The 9981-nt window shown below is 46.9% G+C and overlaps 1 protein-coding gene across 4 annotated transcripts in view; it reads right to left on the bottom strand.

The window, feature by feature from the left end:
- The window catches only part of CASZ1 (castor zinc finger 1), a 267041-nt gene extending 257342 nt beyond the window's left edge, over positions 1 to 9699 (bottom strand). For all 4 annotated transcript variants that reach the window (XM_087915046.1, XM_087915048.1, XM_087915047.1 and 1 more), the window contains exon 1: positions 9571 to 9699. The gene's annotated coding sequence lies outside the window, so the exon portion shown is untranslated. The remainder of the gene's footprint in view (positions 1 to 9570) is intronic.
- Between the last annotated feature and the right edge of the window lie 282 nt (positions 9700 to 9981).

The raw sequence follows: 9981 nt of genomic DNA on the forward strand, positions 1-9981 counted from the left end.
GCAACGCTATTCCTAAAGATGAAATTTGAGAGGCAAAGACGATACACTGCTTTTTGGAACACTCTTCAAAGAATTCTTGAGCACATGGGAGGAAATTCAGACAGCAATGCCTTCTTTAGACCTTCCCTTCCCCTCTGAAAACTGAAGCCCTGTGGTAAAAACTCAATAACAGGTGCCTCCTAAATACGGTAGTGCCCTTCACTGTTCCCTGAGAATGTTGAACGTTTAGATAACCCACCATGTCTAAATATTAATATCTTAAATACTCCTCTCCACCGTTCCCCAAACTGTGATGTTTTTCCGGTCTTTAGGAATTCGAGGAAGAGGCAAAACCCTGCCACAAAATCTCACCCAGTCTGCCATGGCACCCTCTCATCTTGCCCAAAGTGACAAGCCATCATCAGCATTCATTGGGTTAAACCTACAGCTCCGTCCTGTACTTTTTCCTCTCTGGCCCTTTTATATGTAATGTCAGAAATGTTCCAGGACTCCCAAAGCCAAGAGAACTTCAGGTTCCCTTCTTAGAGCTTTAAAAGTTATCACACTGTCTCATCACCTATGAAGTACGATTTTGGTCTTCTTTTCAAAGAATGCCCACCCGACAAAAGCAACTGCCTCTTAAACAGCTACCACATAAAATCATTCTTAAAACTTTAAGCCACCTAGTGTCCAAAACTACATCTCCTCCTTCAATTTATATGTACGAACGTACACATGTGTGCATGTATACACACACACATACACACACACATGCTGCAACATCTGGATATAAATTATTTAGGAACTAGAGAACAAGAGATGCAAGGAGAAATTCAAATAAGCAGACAGAGAAGTTAGCTGGAAGAGATTCGAAAAAGCATCTTCCCAAAATTAGAAAGACTCACCATGATGAGTAGGTAAAAAGGACAGGAACCAAAATAATAACAACAGACAAACAAAGAGCAAAGGGCTTAGCTCTTATTTCCGCTTCGTTTTTGCTCAAGGAAAATTGAGCATGAATACCTATGTCATAATGGAGAGGCCATCATTATAATCTTTTAATGAATAGCTCCTGACCTGGATGTCGTGGCAAGCTAGCCATCTTTGGAAATGTTTCATGTGAATGTAGGGAAACGTTTCATTTTTGACATCTTCCTTCTCCCATGGGAATTATTCCAATCGGAGAGGCAGACCTGTTATTCTCACCACTGAGATTCCACCTAGCCAGGAGTCCCACACGTGGTAGGTACTCTTTGCTATTCACAACCCAGGGCAATTCCACTCTAAGAGTGCCTTAACCTGTGGCATACATGACCGCCAGTCAGTGTGTGAATACGCTGGAAGATGTTGAAGGAAAGGGGTGCCTGCCAAAACACAGAAAGCATGTCAGGCTGCTGCCGAAAACGTTGCAAAGCTAAAACACCCACCCATTCAAGAACTGCTTTCCATGGATTTGAAAGCAAGGGAGAGGAGAAGGGGACACTCTACGTTGTGCCTTGTTTAGTTAATTAATTTGTGTGGAGGCCCATCGCAACAAGTGGGAACAGCAAACCCTCTTAAAACCACTAAAACCAGTTCCAACCACACGTACAAAAATTAGAAATAAGCAATAGCTTGCTCCTTAAAGGCAGAACTTTAACGGGTGATGGTCTAGACTTTTTAAAAAATGAATTTTGCCTAAAAGCTCTCTTTTTATCAAAATTCAGCCAGATCTCGCCTAAGCCCCTCTGAGGTCCCTGTGGCACAAGTTTCCGGTTACCCAAGAAGGCAGAAACTTCTTAGCTAACTTTGGCCCCCAATTAAAGGACCCCCTTTGTTCTCCCCTTTTCCTTCTCTGCTCTTCCATGTCCTCAAGATTCCTCTCACCTTGAACAGTTAGGATTAGCCAGCATTTACACACAGTGCTTCTCTTTATTCCTTAAGACTTATTAAGAATGATAATGAGCTTCAAAGCTAACTACATGTCCCTCTCTTTCTCTCCCACTCTATTCCCCCCCTCCTTTCATCATATGTATTCTCTCTCTCCCTTTTCTACGTGTGAAAGGCACATAGGACAAGTCAGAAGGAAGGAAGGAAGGAAGGAAGGAAGGAAGGAAGGAAGGAAGGAAGGAAGGAAGGAAGGAAGGAAGGAAGGAGTGACATGGAATCAAGGACAGTTGAGGAGTCATATTATATAAGCCTACAGCCATTTGTTTGGGAGAAGGAAGAGAGCTTTTAGAATGTCTGTGTAAATTACTTTTAAATTCTGTTCATCTTTTATTTGCCTTCCTTCCCACCCCCTTTCCAAAGATTCCTTTCCTATTCCTTTCTCAGGCTTCCAATCAGATGGAAAAAGGAAGTTTGCCTGCTTGGAAAGATTCGGTAGCACCGAGCTCTTCAATGGTTGATTAGTTCTAACAAAATTTATGACGCACTCCCGCTTTCCCCCTTTTTCAGCTTACAGCACGACTGCTGGAACCCAGTTAACTTGTAATTGTTGCCTCCTTCCATCCCTCTCTCCTCCCAACCTCGCTGTCCACTTGCTCTTCTGTTTTTCACTACCTGTTTTGTACCTGGCAAGGGTTAAAATGCTATCCAGGAACTTCTCCGCGCCTTATGAATAAAAACAGTTTTATTCAGATGGTGAGAACAAGAACAACAGTAGCCGTCAGCTCTGGGCTGCTTTAACTACCTTGCATTTTCCTTCTAATTCAGAAAATCCATTGGGTTCACCAGCTCCTTGCAGGTAACAGGGGGAGGATGTGGGGGGAAAAAACCCCCACCTCATTTTAAACAGGAGCCTTTGCTTGCTCCCTGACTTCCCATGGCATTCAAAATCTTTGAGGGGTTCTCTTCTCTCTCTCTTCAACGAGGCTTCCCTCCTTCAAGAGGAGGCGTGGGGTTGGGGTAAAAAGACGGATAATGCAATCAACACAGAACGACAGAGGGACCCTAAGTATTCCCTAAGCTGGAATCTTAATATTTCAAGTGGCAGACAATCTGTTTCTTGCCTGCTGCTGCCTTTCATCCCTGGACATTCCTCCTGTTTGCATTCTGATACAGACATCAGGAGTACAGGAAGAGTAATTGACAACTGCTTGGAGCCCACCTAGCTTGCCTTTTAAAGAAACCCAATAACCAGACCTGGAACCCACATCCAGGTAGTACCTTGACTTACGACCAGCAGTTGCTAAGCAATGGGGGGTGAGGGGGAGTCATTAATTGAACCCTACCTGATTTTACGACCCCTTTTTTTTTTGCCAGTATGGTTGTCAAAAGAAATTAAAACGGGATTGTTAAGTGGAATTCAACTTCCCCTATTGTCTTGTCAAAAAAAGACCCCTGGGAAAGTGGCAGTCACGTGACCCTCCCAGGACTCTGGAACCTTCATAGATACATGCCAGTTTCCAAGCAACCAAATTTTGTTCACATGACTGCGATGGTCGTAAGCACGAGGACCGGTCATGCTTAAGTCACTTTTTTCAGCACCGTGGTATGTTTAAATGGTCTTTAAACAAACGGTCGTAAGTCAAAAGCTACCTGTATTCATGCTTTAGTTTTTTCCCTGTCATCTCAGCTTTTTAAGATCTTTTAAGTGACGATGGCACACCAATGAAAGAACACCCGATATAATTTAGGCTTACAATTCTGAGTTATTCACAATAGTAGTTGCTTCCCCTATGGTAATGGACAAGTTACGAGCCGAACTGTCATATTTCTTTGAAGATTGTTTTTTAAGTGCAGCAAACCCAGACAATTAAATAATTCAAATAAAAAGATTAGGGTATAAGTTATACTATCGATAAGCAGGCTTCAGGCAAATTTAAAAGATTTTTACTAAAATTCAGCATACAGTTAAATGGATCCTATTTCTGGCAGCCAGTCTTTCCTTCTTAAGTTTTTATATAGATGTGTTGGTTATAAGTGCTCCTGAATTATTGGTATGGGAGACAAAAAGAAAACAGGGAAAGAAGGCAGCTTACAAAAAGCTCAGAGAAATAACCTGTCTTCCAACCAGATAGATGATATCTTTCTTTATTAATAAAGAAAGCAAAACTGGGAAAGAATCTAAAAAGATTATCAGAAACACATAAGCAATTGACCACTGCACAAAAACGATTTAAAACAGAACACAAGAAGTTTCAGAAAGTTAAAATACCACTCATGTCCCCAAAAATTAAAATTTATTTTTCAATTTCCTTAGGGAAGTTTTAAAATCTGCTCAAGGAAATTTAAAAATGAAGCTACAGGAGAATCATTCGGGGGGAAAAAAAAATCAGTTATATTTCCAGCTAAGTTTTTGGGGTGGGGTGGGAAGTAGGTATCTGTGAAGCAGCCTGGTTATTTCCCAAATCATTTTAAATATATTTTGAAGAGTTCTTTTTTTAAAAATAAATGTTATCCATCCTTTATTATTTATTATTTTTACAAATAACTTGAGGCACGCTACATACTAATCCTCTTTCCCGCTCCTATTTTCCCCCCAACAACCCTGCGAGGTAGGCTGAGCTGAGAGAGAGAGAGAGACTGGCTCAAAATCAGCTAGCTGGCTCTCCAGGCTATGGCAGGACTAGAACTCGCAGTCTTCCAGTTTCTAGGCCAGCACTTTAACACCTACGCCAAGCTGGGTGTAGTTTTTTGACAGGTAAGGGCAAATCAAATTAATGGTTGTGTTCCTGAAAGCATACGGTACCCACCAACCCTTCCTTCCTTTGGAAAGAGGAATAAGCCTCTTAGTGTTCACCTTGATTTGTAAAATTCTTCCTCCTCGGAATCAAGACTTACTTAGCGTAAGGAACGACAATGTCAACTCTATGAAAACTGACACGACCAGCTTTTAAAAGAAATGTGTGTGTGTGTGTGTAGAAGAAGGGCGATGGGAAAAGCAGGGAGGGCAAAATCTGTCACTGACTTCTTGGTTAAAGTATTTTCTTGTTCTAACTCATGTTCTTATGTCACTGAGCTAAAAAGAGAGAGAAGAGGGGAGAGGAGAGGAGAGAGAGAGGGAGAGAGAGAGAGAGAGAGATATGACTCTCCTTGAATGATCTGTTTAACCTAAGCCAGAGGAAAAAAAAGGCATTAATTACTTATGTGAGCTATTGCTTCTGAAAGACAATAAACCTGCCCTGTCGCCATGGATATGACATATTTGCTCTGAAAACAACACAATAATTAGCAAAGGGGAAAGATACAAGGGGAATATGCAAACTCCTGGGTTTAAAGCCACAGTGTTTCTTTTCTGATGCCATACTGGGGTTTTGTGTATGTATGTGTGTGTTTTGTTGTTTTTTTCACTTGTCCGTCCAGTTTGCAATTCAAATTTTAAAAGGGGAAGAAGAAAAAAAGAAGAGAAGGATGGAACAAGAAGCCACCCTGAAAGATTGATTAAAAAAAGAAGAGGAGGGGAAAAAAACACATTTGAACTCCAAGGAAGCATCAATACAGGAGGGGAGGAAGGGAGGGGGAAGAGCACAACACACAAGAGAATTAATAAGATTAAAGGCAATCAAGGATGCGGATTTCATCAGACAAGTCAGGTTTATTTTGCCTTATTTTGAAGTCTGTTTAGGGCTGTTTTGGCTAGAGCAATCTGAATATATGAGCGTATGCTGTGGCTACGTTGCTAAAATTGGGAGGGGGCAGAAGAATATTGGGGAAATAGGTCCGAAACTGTTGCAAAGGGGGAGTGGGGGATCATTCTGCGAAGCTAATTGGAAAAGGAGCTGTCATATTTTTAAACCTATCGCTTTGCCTTGCCTGTCAAGGGACAATGCCACCCGCTTGGGCCCCAACTAGATACATCACTATAGCCGGGAAGATCTAAAACAAAACTTTCCATCGGTCTTAAATTGGACCTGGACGAACACGTCCCATGACTGTCCAGTTAAATCATGAAATGAGCCTTAAAATGTGGAAAAGGGGGAAAAAAGTTTACTGGGTAATATGTGACCTTGAAGGCTTTACGGGGTAATCCACAAAAACTGCCTCAAAACAAGATGTCTGTTATTTTCCTCTTATTTGACTAAACTCAAAAATAATGCTTTACAAGATCGCCTGTTGGATTCTATCCAGAAGGGTATTAGAGCTACTGGGAAAAAAATATTTGTTGTTAGATTTATTTTAACGTGAAGGGGAAAATGCAGCAGACTTTTTTATTTGCTCCGGTCATTCTGTGCCTCATAAGACAAGTATGTTAAAGAAAAGGCCTTTACAAATTGTTTATGATTTTTTGCTACTGCATTCAGGCAGAATCACTTGAGAACAGAATCCAATTAAAAGCACAAGAGCCGAATTAAAAACCCTCAACTTTCTGTCCACTCCAGGACTTCTGTGGTGTCAACCCTTTCTTAACACATTCATATTGAAACTGCAAGTTGAACAACCAAAAATGCAGAGCTTGGCAAACAAGCAAACACCACCACCCCACCCCAAAAAAATATATCAAAAAGACACATGCTGCTTCTTTAAACACTTTAAACACATATGGGGTTTGATTTCTTGAAGAGATCAGTTTAACATCTCCATAGAAACCAGCAACAGATTATTATCAACAGAATAAATAAGTAGCCTAATAAATTAAACAGATGACAGGAGATCTGGAAATTTGATTACTAAAGTTCACCAATATTCTTCCCCAATATTATCAAGCCTTCCTAGGCATCTGAGATGGATCAAAGGTGGCAACAGAACACAAACAATTATTTTGTGTGCACAGCACATATAGATTGATGCACATGCAACTAAGAAGAGAGGACAAAGACAAGGAACTCCACTCCGAAGATGCTGGTTCCCGAATGCAGTTCCATATGGCTGGAAGGAAGGAACTTTTTTTTTGGGGGGGGGGGTGCATGTGTGATGGGAAAAAAATATGTTGAGAGGAAGGCACACATGGAATTTATTAATCAAGTTCATAGAAAGTTTCACTCCTCTCCCACAGACGCCAGATACCACAGCTATTTAACATCAAACCTTCACAAAGCAACTTCTTTCAGAAGTTTTTTCAGGCACCAAATGGGGGGGGGGGGAAATAAAAAGAAATCTAAGGAGCACCTGCTGTTGAACACACCCCATTCCACGTGGACCCTTGACCCAGCAAGATCTTCTCGTCCCTGCGCTGAACTATATCACAGCACCAGCCCAAAGGTCTCCCGCTTTTCCTCCCAACGCCCTGGGCTCCAGACAGACTGAAGAGTTGCCATATGGACAACAAACACTCACGCACCTTTTGTGTTGTGAGAATGCATCGACTTCTTTCTAGACAAAACCTCCCTACCCACCCCCCCAAAAAAGGAGGTTCATACATCCAGGCATAATTTTACGCAGGCCGTATCAAAACTATTCCTCTCTCCTTCTAACCCAGCGTTGAAATCTGGTTTTTTTTATGGAAGGAGGTTTAGGTAGAAAGAGGGAAGCTAAATGTTGTCGTTCAAGAGGGGAGAAACTTTGTGAAGAAAAGTAGGGAAAATAATACGTTGTTCATTTCACAGAAGGGGTGCTCTCTTTTTCCCAGGAACCAGATTTTTTTCAACTGAATGAACCAAATGCCTTCCGGTCCCCCTGGAGCCCTGCCACCTTCCGCTTCCCATCATTCTGCCTTAACAGCCCTGCTGTTAAGGATGATGAGAACTGTAGTCCAAGTGAGGAAAGCCTTCTGGCTGTGCCTTTAAAGGGACAGATCTGGGAATTGGCACCCAATCTCTTGCCTACAAATGTGCCCTTAAAACCAGCTTAGATTTTTTTTTCTTTTTAACTTTTGTCATTCTCCAGAAGTTTCTTCTTTCCTATTATTATTATTGTTGTTGTTATTGTTGTTACTAAAAACCACTATTCCCCACTCCAGCTGTCAGCTTCCTTGCAGAACTCTTGAATTTTGACTGACAGCGTAACACCTGTTCCCTTGTCCCGGGGAGCAGCCAAACAAGGAGAGGAACCTTCATTAAAAATCCCACTCATCCAAGAGGCTCCCCCCTTTCCAACTCCACCCCTCTGCGGAGCCAAAGCACCCGCCCCTGGCCCGACACCAACGGCGCACCAGCCAGTCTCATGCCCTCCTCTCTTCCGCCTCGAAAGCAGAAAAAGGGTCCCTTCAATTTCTCGCCTTCTCTCAGCGGCCCCAAGTTCTAAAAAGGGGAAAGGAGACCCGGAGAGGTGGCGCGGAAGGCCGGAGGGGCGCCCCGGATCAGCTGCTCTCCTACAAATACAACGGGGTGCACACAGTCACGAGCCATTCCACGGGAGGAGGGGTACCCCGAATCATCCCCGAGCGAGCACCCCCAAGCGAAGGCGGAGGAAGTTCACAGAGGAGCCCCTTTCCCCAAACAAGCGCGCGGGGAGGCCAACGGTGAGCTTCGCCCAGCGGCGGCGGAGGCTACCTGGCGCTCCAGACCCCGCGCGCCCCTCTCAAAGCCCAAGTCCGCCCGGGATCTCCTTTCCAAACCGGCGGCGGCGGCGGCGGCGGCAGCTACTTTGGCAAAACTTTGAAGGGCCGGCGGCGGCCAGCCCGGCACAGCGGAAAAAGAAGCAGCTTCCGACAAAACAATCCCGGTGGCCACAAGCGCTCGCCCCCCTCGCCCCGAGTCCGCCAACTTTCTCTCGGCGGAGAAGCAGCGCCAAAGCCCCTGGTTCCAACCGGGGCGCCTCCGAGTGCAGCCCAAGCGGGAGGGAGAGCCTGCCTGTCAAGCGCCCCCTCCTCTTCCTCCTTCTCTTCCTCCTCCTCCCCACCGCCGTGCCCTCTTTGCAAACTCCCGCGGAAAGTGCTCGGGGGGCGCGTCTGCCGGCGCGGCCGCTAAGCGCCCCCGCCCCGAGTTCCCAGTTTCTCTTGGTCGGGCCGGCCGAGCTCTCCAGAGACCGGGCAGCTGCAAGGGGAGCGAAGGAGCCGGAGGGCAAGCGGCGCTTCGCCCACCCCGCGCGCGTTTCCCACCCCCGCGAGTTGACCAAGTCCTGGAAGTGGCCGACGCCGCGCTCCCCACGCCTACCCGCCCCCCGCCCCGGCTCTCTCCGGACGAGGAGGAGGAGGAGGAGGAAGAAGAAGAAGAGGGGCAGCCACCTGCGCTGTCCTTTCCTCCCCGCGCGCCCCGAGCGAGGAAGGGGCGATGCGAAGGAGCGTGTGCCCGCGGCGGCGGCGGCGGCAGCAGCAGCAGCAGCGCTTCCCCCCACTCTCCGGGAAGCGGCCAGCGCGCAAAACCTGCGCTTCTCCGGCCGACCCTTGCCTCGGTGGCAGGAAAGCACCCCTTCCCGGGGATCTGCGCAGCGCCAAGTCCCGCGCGCCCTTCCCGGGCCGCCCGCTGCCTCTGGCTGCCGGTGCGAGCTTCTCCCCTCCTCCTGCGCCCGCCCTCCCCTCCCTCCCCCCTATGCAGCCCCGGACTCTTTCCCGGACGGCAACCGCCCGGTCGCCTCGCCCTCCCTCCCTCCCCGCGATGCCCCGGCGCTCCAGGCGAGCCGCTTTCTCGCCCCGCCGCCACTGCCCAAGCGCGCACGGAGGAAGGGAAGAGTGGCAGCCGCCGGACAAGCCCGGGAAAAGTGCGCGGCCGGGCGGCTCGGGGCACCCCCCGGGGAGGAAGGGCCCGGGACCGGCCGCCGGGAAGCCGGGACGGGGAGAGCGAGAGGTCTTACCTGCACTTGAGCTGCTTTGGGTGACTTTCCAAGTACAGGGAAAAATGTATGTGTTTGGGATGGAGGCTCGGAGCGCGCATGCGCCACCTAAGTTGCCCTGATCCGGGATTTTTTTTCCCCCCCACTCCGTCTCTCCATTTTGCTTTAATTATTGAATTTTCCAATTTCTACCAGGGGGGGCAGGCAGCTCGCAAAACCCGGGCTGGACTTCCAACCACCAACTGCCCCCTCTCTCCCCGCGCTGCGAGGAGAGGCGGGAGACGGGGGAGGAAAAAGCAAGGAATGGACTTTTTTTCCCCAAAGGCAGGGAACTCTAGGTAAGCAGAGGGCGCCTGTAAAACCCGGAGCGGAGATAAGCCCTCTGTGCCAACTCTTTTCTGCTCTTACTCCTCGCCTCGGCCTGCGGGCAAT

The sequence above is a fragment of the Pseudonaja textilis genome, chromosome 18, assembly GCF_049901715.1.
Source record: "Pseudonaja textilis isolate UNSWEBS1 chromosome 18, rPseTex1.2, whole genome shotgun sequence".
Lineage (NCBI taxonomy): Eukaryota > Metazoa > Chordata > Lepidosauria > Squamata > Elapidae > Pseudonaja > Pseudonaja textilis.